This window comes from Anas platyrhynchos, chromosome 9, assembly GCF_047663525.1.
Source record: "Anas platyrhynchos isolate ZD024472 breed Pekin duck chromosome 9, IASCAAS_PekinDuck_T2T, whole genome shotgun sequence".
Taxonomy (NCBI): domain Eukaryota; kingdom Metazoa; phylum Chordata; class Aves; order Anseriformes; family Anatidae; genus Anas; species Anas platyrhynchos.
The window spans coordinates 26,272,624-26,290,541 of NC_092595.1; the positions used below are offsets into that span (position 1 = coordinate 26,272,624).

General features: G+C 42.5%; 2 protein-coding genes across 6 annotated transcripts in view; both read left to right on the forward strand.

The window, feature by feature from the left end:
- The first annotated feature begins 8,057 nt into the window (after positions 1-8,057).
- AGTR1 (angiotensin II receptor type 1) overlaps positions 8,058-17,918 on the forward strand; it is a 29,874-nt gene continuing 20,013 nt past the window's right edge. Inside the window, exons 1-2 of one of the 4 annotated variants that reach the window (XM_027468303.3) lie at positions 8,095-8,168; positions 13,127-13,189. The gene's annotated coding sequence lies outside the window, so the exon portion shown is untranslated. Of the gene's footprint in view, positions 8,169-13,108; positions 13,204-17,918 lie in introns of those variants that run through there. The other 3 variants (XM_027468299.3, XM_027468301.3, XM_072042335.1) reach the window with 3 other exon arrangements.
- The window catches only part of CPB1 (carboxypeptidase B1), a 73,349-nt gene continuing 63,529 nt past the window's right edge, over positions 8,099-17,918 (forward strand). The window contains exons 1-2 of one of the 2 annotated variants that reach the window (XM_072042334.1): positions 8,099-8,168; positions 13,127-13,189. The gene's annotated coding sequence lies outside the window, so the exon portion shown is untranslated. Of the gene's footprint in view, positions 8,169-13,111; positions 13,190-17,918 lie in introns of both variants that reach the window. The other variant, XM_072042333.1, reaches the window with a different exon arrangement.

Sequence of the window (17,918 nt, forward strand, 5' to 3'; positions counted from 1 at the left end):
GCACTGCTTCCAGTACTAAGGAATTTAAACAAAATCCTTTCTACAGGAACACTTTCTTGGCTTAAATTTTGCCCTTGCATCACCTGAAACATAAATTATGCCAATAGCATGATATTGCATGGAGATTGAAAGAGATTCTCAAATGGACATGAGAGTCCCTGATGGAAATGGCAGTCTAGCTTCAAAGGCTTTAAGATCATAAAGAAATAAACAGGATGAGCTCAAGATCTGTGTTTGGTCACAGGGCCACAATCTCGTTGCAGTCACAGAGACATGGTGGGACAGCTCACAGGACTGGAACACTGTCATGGAGGGCTATGTCCTTTTTAGGAAAGACAGGCTGGGGAAGTGAGGGGGTGGGGTTGCTCTTTATGTGGGGGAGGGTGCTGGACAAGTGGAGAGCTTGTGGGTGAGAATTAAGGGGTGGGCTGGTATGGGGGACACTGTTGTGGGGGTGTACTACAGGTCACCAGATCAGGAGGAGGAGGAGGTCGATGGGGCCTTCTACAAGTAGCTAGCAGCCTCACCATCACGGACACTGGTTCTCATGCAGAACTTCAATTTTCTGGACATCTGTTGGGTAAGCAACATGGTCAGGCACGCGCAGTCCAAACAGTTCCTTCAATGCATTGAAGACAATTTTCTGACGTAGGTGGTGGAGGAGCTGAAGAGAAGGGGGTGCTCCTGGACCTTGTCCTTACCAACAGGGATGGGCTTGTTAGGGATGTGAAGGCTGGGGCAGCTTGGAATGCAGCGACCATGAGATGGCAGAGTTCAAGATGGAACTTGATGAAAGAAGTAAGGCTAAAAGCAGGATTGCTACCCTGGGCTTTTGGAGAGCCAGCTTCGACCTCTTCCGGGACCTGCTTGGGAGTATCTCATGGGCTAGGTTGCTAGAAGGCAAGGGTGCATGTGAGAGCTGGGCTACATTTAAACAGCACTTCTTCCAAGCTCAGGATCAGGGAAGGAAGAAATCAGGGAAGGGCGACAGGAAACCTGCATGGATGAGCAAGGAGCTCATCGATAAGATCAAAAGGAAGAGGATGGTCTATGAAATGTGGAAAAAGGGCCTGTCCTCTTGGGAGGAGTATAGAAGGGTTGTCAGGGCCTGCAGGGACGCAACAAGGAAGGCCCACCTAGAGATGAGGCTTGCAAAAGAGATAAAAGATACTAAGAAGGTTTTTTTTTTAAGTATGTAAACAGTAAAAGGAAGACTAGGGATAATGTGGGTCCCTTGCTGAACAAGGGCGGGTGTCCTGGTCACGGGAGACACTGAGAAGGCGGAAATACTGAATGCTTTCTTTGCTTCAGTGTCTCCCCCCCAGGACTCCTCGACCCTGGAGGGAGGAGAAAGAGTCTCGGAAATGGAGATCTCCCCATTGTTAACAAGGGAGTGGTTTGGGAGCATCTGAGTGGGCTCAACACAAACAAATCCATGGGTCCCAATGGGATGCATCCACGTGTGCTAAGGGAGTTAGCAGAGGTGATCACCAAACCACTCCCTATCATCTTTGAAAGGTCCTGCAGAACAGGAAAGGTGCCTGAAGATTGGAGGATAGCCAATGTCACTCTGGTCTCTAATCAGGGCAAGAATGAGGCTCCGGGAAACTACAGGCCAGTCAGTCTCACCTCTGTCCCTGGAAAGGTGTTGGAACAGCTTGTTCTGCATGCCATCTCCAAGCAATTGGAAGAGAAGAAGGTTATGAGGAGTAGTCAGCATGGATTCACCAAGGGGAAGTCGTGCTCGACCAACCTCATTGCCTTCTATGATGGCATCACCAGCTGGGTAGATGAGGGGAGAGCAGTGGATGGCATCTACCTGGACTTTATCAAGGCTTTTGATACTGTCTCCCATGACATCCTGATAGCAAAGCTGAGAAAGTGTGGGATAGAGGAGTGGACAGCAAGGTGGGTTGAGAACTGGCTGACTGTCCGAGCTCAGAGGGTGGTGATCGGTGGCGCAGAGTCCAGCTGGAGACCTGTGACTAGCGGTGTTCCCCAGGGGTCAGTCCTGGGTCCAGTCTTGTTCAGCATCTTCATCGATGACCTTGATGAAGGAATAGTGTCTGCCCTCAGCAAGTGCGCCAATGACACAAAGCTGGGAGGAGTGGCTGACATGCCAGAAGGCTGTGCTGCCATTCAGCTAGACCTGGACAGGCTGGAGAGATGGGCAGGAAGAAACCAAATGAGGCAAATGTAGAGTCCTGCACCTGGGAAGGAACAACCACACGTATCAGTAGAGGCTGGGGGACAACCTGCTGGAGAGGAGCTCTGAGGAGAAGGACCTGGGGGTCCTGGAGGACGACAGGCTGACCATGAGCCAGCAGTGTGCCCTCGTGGCCAAGAGGGCCAATGGGATCCTGGCGTGCATTAAAAGGAGTGTGACCAGCAGGTCAAGGGAGGTGATCCACCCCCTCTACTCTGCCCTGGTCAGGCCTCACCTGGAGTACTGTGTCCAGTTCTGGGCTCCCCGGTACAAGAAAGACAGGGATCTCCTGGAAAGAGTCCAGCAGAGGGCCACAAAGATAATATAGGGCCTGGAGCATCTTTCCTATGAGGAAAGGCTGAGAGACCTGGGTCTCTTCAGCCTGGAGAAGACTGACAGGGGATCTCATCAGTGTGTACAAATACCTTAGGTGTGGGGGACAGAGGGATTTGGCCAACCTCTTTTCAGTGGTTTGTGGGGACAGGACGAGGAGTAATGGTCACAAGATAGAGCACAGGAAGTTCCGCACCAACGTGCAAAAGAACTTCTTCACAGTGAGGGTAACGGAGCACTGGAACAGGCTGCCAGGGAGGCTGTGGAGTCTCCTTCTCTGGAAATATCTAAGGCCTGTCTGGACACCTACCTGGGCAGCCTGCTCTAAGGAACCTGCTTCTGCGGGGGTGTTGGACACAATCATCGTTCAAGGTCCCTTCCAGCCCCTTCAGTTCTGTGATTCTGTGATCATGATCATATTCAGCATTCACTGTGTCCTGTGCTGCATTTTGTAAAAAGAAAAATAAATAAATGCTTTGAATGGCATGATCTGTGTAATATTTTTACTTAATAGCATGTAGCATTTAGAAAATGCATTTCAAATACAGTGTTTTGCTGCCAGTTCCCAGAAAGAACATTGAATGTTCACGCAGAATGTGTGAACATCCACAAAGACAGATTTAAACAGCGAAGCTAAGCTACATGATACATCTGCCTGCAATGAAACACCATTAAAAAGTAAATCCTGTAAGTCTGTAAGCACCTGCACCCAACAGCCAGACTGCACTGCAGCCCTGCCAGCAGCCACAGAAATGAGGTAAGAGCACGTGTTCATTGAACAGTACCATATTTCAATGCTGCTGTGTAGGATTTTCCAGGATGAACTTTATGTCATGAACCCTTGAGAAAAGTTTGTAGAGCAGAACAGGCTCAGTTTGGGGAGCCCAGCCCAGCCCTCTTCAGCTTCTGGGCTCATCTGGCTCTGGTCTGTCTTCCCAGCAGCGCAGGACCCAGCACTTGCTGCTGATGTAGGGGTCCCTACCTCAGAAAGAGATCTCTACCTCTCTCTCTTCCACTTCTTAAGACAGCAAAAAATGATATGGCTCTGCCACATCAGCTTCCTTCAGATCCCTGGGAACTCTGAGAAGGTTTGAGGAGGACAGGAGGTCTGCACTGAGGCAGATGGCCTCCTTCGGATGCAGACAGCAGAAAAAGCTCCTGGAGAAGGGCCAGAGTTCTGCATTAATCTGGTGACCTGACAGTTTCATCAAGCAAGGACTTACTCTGGAAATAAAAAAAGTCTAAGTCTCCTTCTCTCCTCTGCCCATACCACCATCAAAAACTACTTCACCAGCAGAAGCAGCAGCTGCCCACACAGGGTGGGACACACTGCTCTCACTGCCCAGCCACAGCCCCACTGCAGGCCTGCTGCAATGCTGACCCAGGGCCAGCAGCCTGCCCTTGCTGCCACCTGCATGGCAGTCTCTGCTCTCCAAGCCCATTCTACATTATATCTGCTTCTGGACTCAACGGTCCAAACTCCCAAAGCAGTTGTTGTTAAACTAACAGCCCAGCAAAGCCCCACATAGGCAGAAAAAGCAGTACATAACATACCATATTTTATAAACTTTAAGAAGTGATGTCAACACTTTCACTTCAGTTCAGCTTCCTAAATTCACATAAGTTGATCAAAATATCTACTACTTATCTACCAAAATAAAACCAATTAAACTTTCCAGTGCTGAGAAGATGCCAAAAATCAAAACATTGGCTTCCTTGGAGTCTTTGTATTTTTCACCCCCTCCCCCCCCCCCCCCCCCCATTTTGCTGTATGCCACAATGACTATAGGGGATACAATTAAAACATAAAAGCTGAGAAAGAATAAAGTTAAACTGCATACCTTCCTAGAAGGAGATTAACTATCTTAATTACTTGAGAACCTCAACAGAAAAGAAATAATAATGTAAATTTCCATAGCCCTGGACAGGCAGACCTTGCGGATATTAGTACCACTGCTGCTCAGAAGTCTACCAATGATCTCTCTCACTTGTCACACATTCCTCCCTCTCACACTTGATCCTTCTCTGACATACACAAATACATATTACCCTCAGCAGAGCCTTCTAGCCTTAGCAAAAGCTTATAGTCTCCCAACAGTCTCACGCAGATGACAGTAGTGACATACGTTCCTGTTCCTACAAGACAAGCTGCTAGCATTTAGTCCTACAGCTATACAAGCTTGGGTTCAAGAGCAGGGCAGCGAGACTCACAGTGTTTACCTTTCTTCAAAATTTTCTTTCCTCAACATTTTCCAGTAACTTTCAGTTGTGGTAGACAGCAAGAGAACACACACTGAAAATGCAGTTCATTAACAAAAGAGAATGACAAATTCTAAATAATAGATGCAGTGACTTGGGATCAATTCCTGGTCCCTTTTCTCGGGAAACATTTAGATGTGTAAACAGGATGTGACTGAAATACTCATTATGATTGGAGGAGTGTCTTTTGATTAGAAATGTTCCTAAAGAAGCATTTGTAACTTTTCTCATCTTCAGGCAAATCTTCAGCATGCTCAGATCAGCTTGCTACCAGGACATGTAGGGGTTTCCAGTACAGCGGCAGATCTGCCTCTGAATTACTCGTTCTATGTTAAGCAAGCGCACAGCTATATTCTACGTGCAAAAGTGCAATCAGTTTCCTGACATAACCAACAGTGGGAAAATACGACAGAAATACATAATAAAAAAGAACAACAACTAGAAGCAGCATGCCACAAATCTCACAGCCTGCAGTACTTTCCTAAAGCCTGGTTCTTGAAGTCCCGTGCCATAGGGATCCATGTGTGGAATGACAGCTTTCAACAGATAAAATATTTTCTTCTCATTCTTGCAGAACAAAAAATCTATGAAAATGTGAACAACAAACACCTGCAAGTTTCAGATACAAAACATTACAAACATATTACTAAAAATCAGAGGTTTTAAAGACAATGGTCCCAGTGAAGAAACACTTTAAAGTTTTTAAACAATTTGTTCTCAATATTGTACTAGTGATCTTAGTAAACATCACTATTGGAAGAGGTATCTACTTGATTTTATACAAATCAAACTGCCCAGCACAGTCACCTTCAAGAGTTGTTTAATCTAACACAAGTAGTGGAATAAAACCTACTCCCCAAAGCCTTTTCTGCATTACAGGCACCTCACTCAATTTTGGAAGGAAGAAGGCTTTTTATTTACACAGTTCAATGAAAACGGAATTCTAGTCATCAAGTCTATTATTCACTGGATGTTCTTGTAAACCACATTTCTATAATGAGTATGTGTTTCACTGCTCATCATATTAAAAATCTGTTACTGAGATTCCAGACACAAAACTCCTAGCAATGAGGAGATTCTCCTAAAATTACATGAAATTACATCTTCTCTCATGTGAATACTCTCCAGAGGTGGACTGAACTCAACAAAGATATGCAGAACCAAAATCAATTTATACATATATTTAAAAAAAAATAAAAATAACAGTAGTTATTTTATATAAATAAAAAATACGGTGGTGAGGCACTGGCACAGGTTGCCCAGAGAAGCTGTGGATGCCCCATTCCTGGAGGTGTTCAAGGACAGGTTGGATGGGGCCCCAGGCAACCTGGCCTGGTGGGTGGTGTCCCTGGCAGGGGGTTGGAGCTAGATGGGCTTTAAGGTCCCTTCCAACTCAAGCCATTCTAGGATTCTATGATTTTATTCCAGTAAAAGTACAGTGATCATCTACTTTTGCTATCCCTTTCCTAAAACAACAGCATGATGGAAGGTAATAAAGGGAACGACTGGTTGCAGGCATCCAGGGACATTTTGGGACTCTAAATAGCAAGGGTTTGATGCAGGCATTGAGATTTGGCTTCAGTTTCTTCAGCTCAGCTTTAGGAGAACTGAAAGACCACTTGAGGACAAACCCCTGTAAGCATCACCTTACAGAAGTCTCCTCCCCACCAGTTCCATCCAGCATATTTTACCATGGAAGAGAGAGACAGAGTTGTGCCTGTTACCCCAGCAATGTCTGCCAGATACATTGATACTCAGTAGAATTGTGTAATCACATCACACGTACAAAGAAACATTTGGACAGAATAAATGTGTCCCACATGTCAGGAGCCCCACTTAATACAACCAATAACATGTCTGGGAATAAAAGAGCAAACTGCAGTAGTTGGCCTCAGGGACTGCAAAGGCCTGAGTAGTACTTACTGGCAGTGGCTTCCAGTCCTTGTCATGGGACTAAATCTGGGAACACACACAAAGTTGTGCACATTAGATGATACCTCAGCATGATCTCCTCAGAGAGGAAGCCAATTACAAGCTTCCCCAGTGCAGGAGGGCAGCAAGCAGCCAATATAAATGGTTCCAATCCTGACTGTTCTGATGAAAACACAGATGTTTTGTTCTTGATGTGACATAAATAAGGTCAGAGCAAAAGACTTTATCATCAGTGAGCTACTGGCTCCATGTAACGCACCCGTGATCCATCCTGGAACAATTAAGTTCATGCAATACACCTCAGTTCTGTATTTCTATCCGAACCTCCATTTTAGCTAAGAGACTTTTAAAAACAAATTATAACTGGCCAATTCCTTGCTGATAATACACCTGCAGATGCTGAAGAGTAATTTTATTCCAGCAGAGTTATTACTGCAGAATGCAAATGTTTCCTTATGGTGTGCCTGCTCTCATCACTGATTGCTGTCAATCCTGATCACTCTTAGCCACAGCAAATTTACATTACCAGTCCCATCCTAGGTCACGACATCTTCCTTAAGAGGGCCTTCAAAAATGCAGTGGGTGTATAAAAGACTAGAAAGCAATGTGCAGTAGGGCAGTTCTCACTGGAAGCATTAGCTCTGTCTGTAACCGTGGAGCTTAAAATAAAAACAGAACTCATGAAACGCTGTTCCTGGTGAGCATGGCAATGTCAGAAACCCTGCCTGTTCTGTTTACCAGATCCAGGTTTAGAAAAGAGAAAAACAAAGAAACAAAAAATCCCTCACAAAGTCTTTTCATGTCAGCAGTGACTTGAAGAGTGCACCTCCCAGGACGCCCGTTCCAAGGGGGGTAACAGACCTCCTTCCTTCTCCGCCCCACTCCCTGAGAATAGTTTGTCCGATTCATTGCGCCTTTTTGCATACATCGCAACTTCGCTAACGATGATCAGATCAGATCACTTCAGGTGTGCTCGCGGGCAGCCCGGGGAATTCCTAGAGAGACTACAAACGTTTGTACGCCTCGTGGCTGCTCCTTCGGCCAGCCGCAGGCAGGAGCATCCTCCTGCCTCTGAACCAGCAGCCTCGCGCCCTGCGCAGCGCCGGAGACGCCCGTCCAGTCCCACCCCGACCCGTCCTGTCCCGGACACCCCCGAGCCCCCTTGCCCGCAGCGGGGAGGGGTCTCCGGCCGCGGGCGTGCCGGTGGCCTGGGGGCTGGAAGTGGGAGGGAGCCGGGTCGGAGGGGGGCACGTCCCGGGAGAGGGGTGGGGAGAGCCGGCGGCGAACCGGGCTGCGCCGCAACGCCCCTCGCTATAAAGCCGGGGGCCGCGCAGCAGAGCGAAAGGAGTGGTGCGGCCGGGGAGGGAGAGCGCAGCGAGCCTAGTCACGGGGCTGTCCCGTCCCGTCCCGTGGCGGCCAGCCGCCGCCGCCGAGCCAGGTAAGGCAGCCCCTGCGGGCTGGCCGGGAGCGTGCTGCTGGGCCCCGGGGGAGAAAGGCGTCTGGAGGTCGGGGCGCTGCGTCCTGCTGCTCCCCCGCTTTGCTCCTTCGTAGGTGGCGGGGCAGGCTGCCGGCAATTAAATCGGGGCGGCTTGCACTTCGAGACCCACTCGCTAAGCCAACACCACGCGTTTGTCTTGGTTTTGGAGACGGATAAAGGTCCCCCACATTCACGACCGTGCCCTTTGCGTGAGCTCTACTGGCGTGCACCAGCCTGAAGGCAGAGCAAAGGCAACCTTGGCAGAAGGTGCGGTGCTGGGAACAGTCACCTCCTTTCCCCAGTGAGGTGACTCCGCAAGCCCGCAGCAGCCAGCTCTTCCCTCTGGGCAAGATCAGAGGAGCACTTGAAGTTTTCATTACTGTGCTAAATCCGTGAGATAAATTAATCAAAAATCACTGAAAGCAATGCTGATTAATTTTTAGACTTGTGCAAACATTTGTTTTCTTAATTAATAAATAAAATGTAGCAGCCAGGCGATACAACTTCCACCAGTTAGCAACTGGTACCTGTTTCATCAAAAATGGGGTAGCATGCTGTCTCTATAACCAGACTTGTCCCTTAGCCAGCTCCCCAACTCAGCTTCAACTCATAAAACTAAATTCAATATGTTCGTTGACCTTTATAGGTGAAATTCTGTAACACTTACTGTCCTCCTATTCTCCATCTGTTAAAAATATTAAGTTATTAGCAGCTAATTACAGATGCAGAAGCAAACCAACAGCTAGATCACAGTATATATGAGCATTAATTTGCAGGATTCAATCTTGCCAACGTGTATATTTCTACAAACCCACTGGAATTAATGAGTTGTATGGCAATAAATGACAGCAGGACTCTGTCCAAAGCATTCTACAGCTTGCTGTAAATTTCCATCACTTCCATAAGCAGCACTATGTATCTCAAGTGTGCGGTGTGACATAGCATGAGGCAGTCAAGTAAATGGACCCAGTAAAATCACAAGCATCAAGAAGGGATGAAAGGCTTTTTGTTTATTTGGAGGCAGGGAGGGGGGAAGCAGGGTCTGTCATCTTTTTTTTTTTTTTTTTTTTTTTTTACTTACATGAACCTGCACCACTAATATGATTAGATTTTTGCCTGTACAAGGAGAATTGAGCATGGCCTGAAGGCCTGAAGTAGGTTAATTACCATGGTGATTTAGAAGGGCTCTGCTAGCTCTGGTTTACTGCCTGACAAATGTTTCATGCTCCTGACTTTGGCAGCTCATTTTGCTTGTTGCCATCATAATCTCTTAAATTACAGTATCTTTCAAAACCATGAAGTGCCTACAAAAATAAGCTCTCATTCATATATTAAGAACTTAAAGAACGTTAGCAATGTGCCTTTCCAGCAGGAATGTGGTGTTTCTGTACACTTCTCTCTACAGCTTGAACTACATAGCAGAGAAAAAACAGTGATTTCTATGGTGTGCTTCCTAGTTTATTACTAAACTGAATAAGCAAAGTGGTCCTGTACAATTGAGAGATGGAAGTCATCTTTGTCATGAAGAGTTGGTTTTATTCTCCCCTTACTTTTGCCAAGGTAATAGATGGAAAGAATTAATTCCTACACTGGAGTAGGTAGAAGTGGACCCATTTCCAATGATATGAGATGTCCTGCCTTCCTGCTTGGAAAAAAATACCTTGCTTGGGTTGGACAGCACATGCAAACTGCAACTAGAAGCTACTGCCTTAAAATACAGCAAATACCAGCCTGAAATGCTAGTATATACAGCACTGCAGAAGTGAGGAGAGCGCTGCCTTTCAGTTTAAAATGTCACAGCTCCACAACCTGTTTAGGACAAGAAGGTGCGAGATTTGTAGGTGCTCCCTGGTGAAATATTACCATTTTTAATTATGTTCAATATCTAAAAAGATCTGGAAGTGCATCTCATTTCTTTTGCTACTACTTGGAGTACTACTACAAATGCACAACCAAAGATGATTTATTTACACTTTCCAGAATACTCTCAAAACAGAGACTGTGTTTGCAGACATGGAGATAGGAATTGGAGAGGGTCAAATGAAAATTTTCATTTCAGATAGTGGGTAGCCAGTGCATTTTCCTACACTTCTAGGTTTTCTCCGATGCAGTAATTTTGTTCTGTTTTCTATAAGGGAATGCATTTAGGGAGTTCTCTTTTCTTTCACTTCTATGGTTCCTTACTACAGCTCCACTGATTAATGTGGTAGCTTAAAGTTTTGCATAAATCACAAACTCACAGTCCCAGTTAAACTCGTATTTATGCAAAAAGTATAGTCTTGATTGAAAATGTTTCAAATAGTTACAGATTGCTCTCATTTGCTCACTCCCTCTCCTTTCCCTTGGATGTCCAGAAGCTACTAATGTCACCAGGAGTATTCATAATCTCCCTTGGGTCTACTACTGTCCAAATTTTAAGCATCTAATCACAATGAGAACCACCCAATTGTTTGAGTCACTGGCATGCATCTCTGTGTCTGATGCTTCAGGTGTCCTTTTCTCCCTTAGAAGCTTCATGAAAAGTCAAATTTTGTCACACGTTGGGTAGAGAACATGGATATTTGTCTATTATTTTAACCTACTATTATGTTAGACTCACTCTACTTGGTTAATCTTGTGTGTTGTTTTTTGTTGTTGTTGGTTTTTGTTGGTGGTTTTTTGTTGTTGTTGGTTTTTTTAAGCAGAAGTCAATAGTTATTTTTCTTACAGGAGTCACCTCTATAAAAGGAGAAATAGTCTACATTTTAATCTGAATGTATTACACCTAAAGCTGAGCTGGGGACATAGGTTATTAAGATTCATTGAGATATGAATAGATGGTATATTAGATATGCCAAAGCAAGTGACCAAATGGATAAGCAAAATAAAACTGTCACCTACCTGTGACAGGAATACCAGCAATCAATCAACATGCATCCTCTGGCAACCAAAATGCTAACCTAAAGAGAGGTCCAAACAAAACACCCACAGTTTCCTTAGCTATAATGAAGGGAGCTTGGACAGGTCAGTGAAACAGCACAGACTGTGTGAAAGAGACTGTTGGGTGGGGAATTATTTGCTGGGGAATTGGATCAGACTGATTCCAACAAATGACAGAGCAGAAAGGCAAAAAGGAAGTCAAGTAAGTACCAGCATTCCAGCATTAATTCTTCTGGACTCCAAGACTAGCTAAAGGGTAATTGCACTTCAGACCCCTTGCAAATTCTTGCATCCATTCATTTTAAACCATTTATCTGCAGAAAGTATAATCTGAGAATTCTTTCAGTCTTCAAACCTGGGAAGGCTTCCAGCTGCAGGAACAGGGACAGGGCAGCATAAGCCTGCCTACTACAGGCACATGGCAGTCTACTTGCGTTGCAGACTCTTACTGCGTGTTTATCAAAATAACCTTTAGGTAAACTTGTTTCAGTTTTTAAGCCTTACCTAGCTTACTGCTGATGTCTGTGCCTCATGCTCTCAGTTGTGCAACAATTCTATCAGAAATGTGCTGGTCATTTGCACTTATGTTGTGTTCTGCCCTGTGTTCCTCTGAAATGTTAATTAGTAGTTTTGCAGTATTGGGTAGTAACTCTGACTTTTGACAGTTCTTCCTTAGGGAAATTGTAGCATTTTTAAGAAGTCAGCCTCTGTTACTATCCGGTTTGAGAAGCTAGGTGAAAGAAAATTGCCAAGCAATTGTAGAGACATTTTTAGTATTTTATAGAATTCTGAAGACAAAATGGAAAATGTGTTGCTTATGAGAAGAGGGAAGAGTGGAAGGAAGTCTTTCCCTATTTTACTCATGTAGGGTTAGCTTCCACCACCCTAACAGGAATAAAGTGTTGCTCTTGGTGAGAACTGAACCCATGCTACTTATCAAGACACTATGTAGGAAGGTTCCATTCTGAAATTGTTACTATTTTTCAGGTGAGTCAGAGCAGTTCTGGAATGAAAATTTTATGCAAAGTTGAAATTTTTGCACATACTCACAAAGTGAGCTTAAATGCATTTGAGAGTTTTAAGTAGACACAACAGGATTTTCTCTTAGAGCTTAAGAGTGTATAGACTTCATGTAGGTGGTCCAAATACTGCATCCTGAAGATCAGAAAGGTTTCAGCGAAGCTGTTTTGCCATATACAACTGCTATTGCAGAGTAAGTTCCTAATCGTGTTATCATTTTGCACCTCCTCCTTCTGGTCTTAAAAATTCTACAGTGAAAGCAAGCCAGTAAGCTTTTGGTAACCACAATATTTCTTTCAGTTCACTCTCCGTCAACAATAGATCACTTTCAACAATACAGAGTCATTGTACTCAGAGCACTCATACTATGTTCTATACCATGTTCTAAAACTTATTGTTTGCCAAATTAAAAAATTGACAGACGTACTCTAGAAGCTTGTGTAATTTTTGAACATTTTGGGGGATTTAACAAAACCAGCAAATAGGAGAAGTTATGGTGCTTGCTTTTTTTTTTTTTTTTTTTTTTAACCTTAATTGTAACAGGCAAGTGAAGAGAGGCTATCTTTACTGTAAATCCTAACAGCTGTGATTGTTTGAGACTGCACATAAAATAGAATGGCTGGTCTAATCATTTACTGACTTATCCTCAGATAAATTATAGATTAGACTAAAATTACTTTGAGCTTTCAACTGAATTGCAACTAAGAGTAGGAAAACATGCTCAGAATGGCATGCTGTTACTATTCTCTGTTGCACTGCCTTCTGAAAGAACTACAGATTTGGGGCTGTCAAGCATCTTTTACTATTTTCATTCCATTTGGTTTTTGCTTGATAGCAAAACTGTCCAGGTATCTGCTATATAACAACTCTGGCTAGAATGCTTGGTTACTATTTGTGGTGTTTATCTGCTTTTATTGTAGTTGAGTAGCATTTCTCTTATTACCTATTTTCTATGCCTATAACAGAAGACTATCTCACAGCAGGAAAGAACAATCAGATTGGCAATGCATCACTGAATGGCATGACTGAAGACAAGACAAAAAGTGGGTAACACAAGGTAACATTGGCAATATTTAAAGCAACTGGTATTGAATTTGGGGAAGGTCAATACTTAGACAGTATTTCACTGTTTGAGGTGAAGGCTTTAATTAGAGTTAAGGCCAGAACAAAGAATGATTTAACCAAATGCCTAATTTCACCTATTTAATCTGTTCCTTTATTTCTAGGTCATAAAAAAAATATCTGATACTGATCAGTTGTTTCCTATTGGTACCTAATAATCAGTAGATGAAATACAAGAACAGAAATGTAAGATAGAACAGCATAACAGCATTTCTGAGTCCTCTCAGTTCTCTGAAAATTGGGAGGGAATGTGAGTACTGTGCCTCAGCATTTCAAGCTCAGAGGACTCATGCAAATAGTAAAACATTCCGGAAAACCACTGAACAGCTGTACTTTTATGTTGGGGGGCTTACACAAGGGAGAAAAATGCACTAGTTGACTTCTCTAAAAATGTTCTATTGGCAGTTATCCTCCATTTAACCCTGCATTGTCACAGCCTGGGCAGACCCTTTGCTTAAAGCAGCCAGCGCATGATGTACAAGATGCAAACTGAACTTGTTTATTTAGAAACCATGCATGTCCCTCCCAAACTGAGTTTATAGGAGTATGTATGTCTTCCTTTCATCTTTTTGTCTTTAAAAAAAAAAATGCCTTTTTGTCTTATATTCTGTTTCCCATAACCTCAGACAATTTTCCTTCTTCCCCTGCCTCCTTGTCTCCCCTTATGGGCCCAATAGCTAGTCTGATACCATTCAGTTTCTGGTAGTTGCGCAGGATTTTGTTCCTCAGGTTCTTTCCGTTAGGTGTAACAATCAGGGAAAATATGGGGCAGGAAGACGCTTGTTTTCAAAGTAAAACTCTAGCTTTGCTGCTGGATATGTCCCTGTTTTACTATTGACTTGGTTATTAGCCAACATCAGCTTTGCTAATCTTAGCAGATTACCATAGGACAGTTGCAGTTCTTGCTCAAATCAGGCTTTCATTTAAGTAAAGGACATTTCTTCACCCATATGCTTTCAAAAAAGCTCTTGAAGAGACAAGGGCCCTAAAATACTTTTGATTTAAATATTGGTATTATCATGCTGCTCCATTTCACCAAGTGCTCTGAAGTATACAGTGAAAAAGTCATGTCAGTACAGGGCAGCCACATACCCAAGGATGTTCTCACTTCAAACAGTAATATTCCTAGCACTGAAGTAAAGCTCACGTGGCACCTTTTGGAGGGCACAGTGCTACACCTCCCAAGCATCTTTGCAGTCACCTGTGCTTGAGAATCAAGAGTGCACTTGACTCAGGATGCACTGATTCACAACACCTTAGGTTAGCTTTGTGTGGTTTTGTGGATTTATTTGTTGTAACATTGTTTTCGTTTTTTCTTTTTGGAGAGCGTGGGGAGTGGGGTGATGGAACTGACATGCTCAAGAGATCATATAATACAAGGGCATTTCACCTTTTTGGGTTTTACCATCCTTCTTGGTTTTGCTAGCTGTATTACTGGCCCTTGGTACCCACAGGAGAAGTCTCAGAGCCAGGATGTTAAAGAGTTCACTGATTAATTTTATTTTCAAAATAGACCAATAAATTTTACTTTGATTAAAAAACAAACAAAACAGGAAACAAGCTATACACATTTGGCAGAACATCTATCTTGCTATCATTCTATTAAGTGTGCTGCTTTCCAGACAAAGCACTAGGGATTGCAATATCTGCTTTTTGCATGGGCAGTAATATCTTTCACACTGACTTGAATTAAGGTGTCTGTATTTGAGCTTTCATTCTCTGATTAACCCCTTAGTACCTCAGTAGTCCAACTGACATGTGTCAAAATCACAGGTTCATTGCTTGTCTTTATATTTGGCTACTCATTGAATTTTCACCTAGTCCTTATAATGATGTGCCCTTAACAGGAGTTTTGTTTAAGTGAAATCACAATTGGTTCTCTATGTTTTCCATGTTATGCTTACTAACAGTTACAATGCTACTAATTTATCTAGGGCTTAGCAGCATTACCCTTTTAAAAAGACTATTTTTTGTCTGAGTGAACTCTTGTACTTTACCAGTTACTGTTTTCTTTCAGTTACCAGTTGCTGTTTTCTTTCCTTTCTGCCTTTGGTTTCCCTTTTCTGACCCTAATGAGGTATTCATTAGGAAACCTCCATGCTGATCTTTTTCTTTTAATCTTTTAATCTTTTAAATTTCTCCCTCCAGGCTGTTACTTACATTCTCATTTTTTAAAAAAGGCTTTTCTGAGGCATAGTGTCATAATGCAGTATTTTCCTACCAAAAGAATATCTAAATTAATTATATAACAGAAAAATAATCAAGGGTCTCAATCGGACCCAGTGAAACAAATCCTGTTACATAGCGTTGAATTATGACACATGGAAAACAAAGCTGCTTTTGAATGAGGGCATTGAAATCTAACATCTATTTCCTTACACAGAAATTTACAATACACTTGCTTTCACTTTATAAGTTCTCCAGTAGGACAAACACTATTTTTCACAGTGAAGTCAAAAAAAAAAAAAAAAAGTATTCAACATGGGATTTGTTTTTCCCCAGAGCCATGTCTTGATTAGCAGGAAGCTGTGTGAAAGTCACCAGCCATGGTATCAGAAATGTAGTGCTAGATCTTCCACGTTAGATGGCTTAATTAACATGACATATTTTAGTGACATTGATAATGTCCATGTCCACATATGAATGCTGCATCTGCATGAGTGTTTATTTTTTAGCAAATGTTTTCATTACTCAAGCAAAAGTTTCTATCAGTCACTTTAACCACTGATGATAGGTAGGAAACAGGGATGTGATTTGTCAGAGCTTTTTAGTGAGAGTATATTAGATAAAAACATGCAAGTTTTTTTCCCCCCTTCTTCCACTTTTTGACAGATTAGCTGTTGTTGCAGGTGAAAATATCTGTACTACATAAATAATGTATTTCTCAAACTTGAAAACTCTTCACTGGCTTGTTATTCATTAACTTACACTTGCCTTCTGTGTTTGCAGGGGAAAAAGTAAAAATAAGACGCACAACCTGCAGAAGGGTCTGTGTGTTAAACTTGTAGAGCTCTTAGGTGCCTCATGGCCCATTTTGGTGATTTAGTTCACGGCAGGAAAAAGTCCTCTTGAATGTACAGGTGAAGCCTCACACACATTAGATATTTCCATGCATGTTAGAACGTTATCAATGTGCCACACAACTTGGAGCAAATTTATGCACCTTCCTTACTGTTTTAAAAGTACATACAGAAAGGCTGTTCTTTATACCAGTTCCTGGTACCAAAAAGAGTAACTATCTTGCAGAGTTTACTGCTCATCATACTTAATATCTCACTTTTAACTAAAGAAAACTGTTCAGGAGCTTGAGTTACATATATAGTGTTAACTTTTACCTCTTCATCTTCTAGTTTAGCAGAACAAGAGCAGAACATGACAGTGGGAGAGGGACTACCAGAGAAGCCTCTATTTGCACTAACCTATAATCCCACAAAGAAGCCCCATCACCAATTGTCTACAAAGTTATTAGCTGTGTCCCCTGCCCTTCCTCCTGCAAACATCTAGAGAAAGCAACAGAAACCTAATTAGAATATCCCTTTCAGTAGTTTTGTAGTAGTAACACCACTGATTTTGAGCTGCTTCCTTCACAGTAAATAAAACTAGAGATCTCAAACCTTGTACCTTGATTAAAAAAGAAAATAAAAGAAAAAACTTTTCTCCTAGAAAGACCATTTACTTTACAAGGAAACAACTGCAGCTCTGCCTTTCTATTCTGTTCTCTAACGTGATCTCTGCCACTGACAGAGAAGATGCCCACAGCAAGATGCAATCACTGTCAGTATGTCACTCGTGCATTAGACATTTTAGAATATTATTTTTAATTTAGATGCATGAATTCTAATTTTCTGCTAAATTATCAACCACCACTAGTTTGAAGTCAGCAAATTTTACTTATTTTTGCCCATGGGCTGGTAAATATACACTTAATTACCTCAGTCAGTAGTACCCAGACTTTCACAGAGTAGACCAGAGTAGACCCTCTTATAGCCATTCCTAATCTGGCTATACTGCTTTTTTTTTTTTTTTCAGCTTCCATTTAGTAATACTTGTCTTCCATCATGTGATGATCCATGCCATTGTTATTTTATCATTCTTTGCAGAATTTAAGAGACGTTTTATCCTTTACCACCTTTTTTTTTTCTCCCTTGAACCAAAATCAGAAGAGTCCAGGGTTTCACCACATACTACATGTATATTTAATTTCACACAAGTTATCTAGCAGTACAACTAGGCTTAATAAACTAAAAGATATAACCATTAAAAGACATAGCCATTTACCTTGTCATTGACTCATGTCAATTAATAAAAGCTGAAGATGTAGAAAGTCTTCAGTGTGGGGGGCAGGGGAGTCTGGAAGAGACCTGCATAGCTGTTACTTTCTCACAGCCCATGTTTGGGAGTAACATTGTATTCCTGAGGAAAAAAATATTAATTGTTACAGAAATTGCTCTGGCTAACAGCCACGTTAAATGATGCACATTTCTAATATTTTAGACTTTAAAGTGTTAAGGTTTATATGCAGCAAAAACTGTTAGGAAGAACCCATGCATACATGTACCTTCTTCGTGTCCTGGAGTCAGTTTGGGAATAACAGTTTGTGAGCAAGAAATCTCCATGAGACACTAACATTTTTGATTTCAATTCAACGAG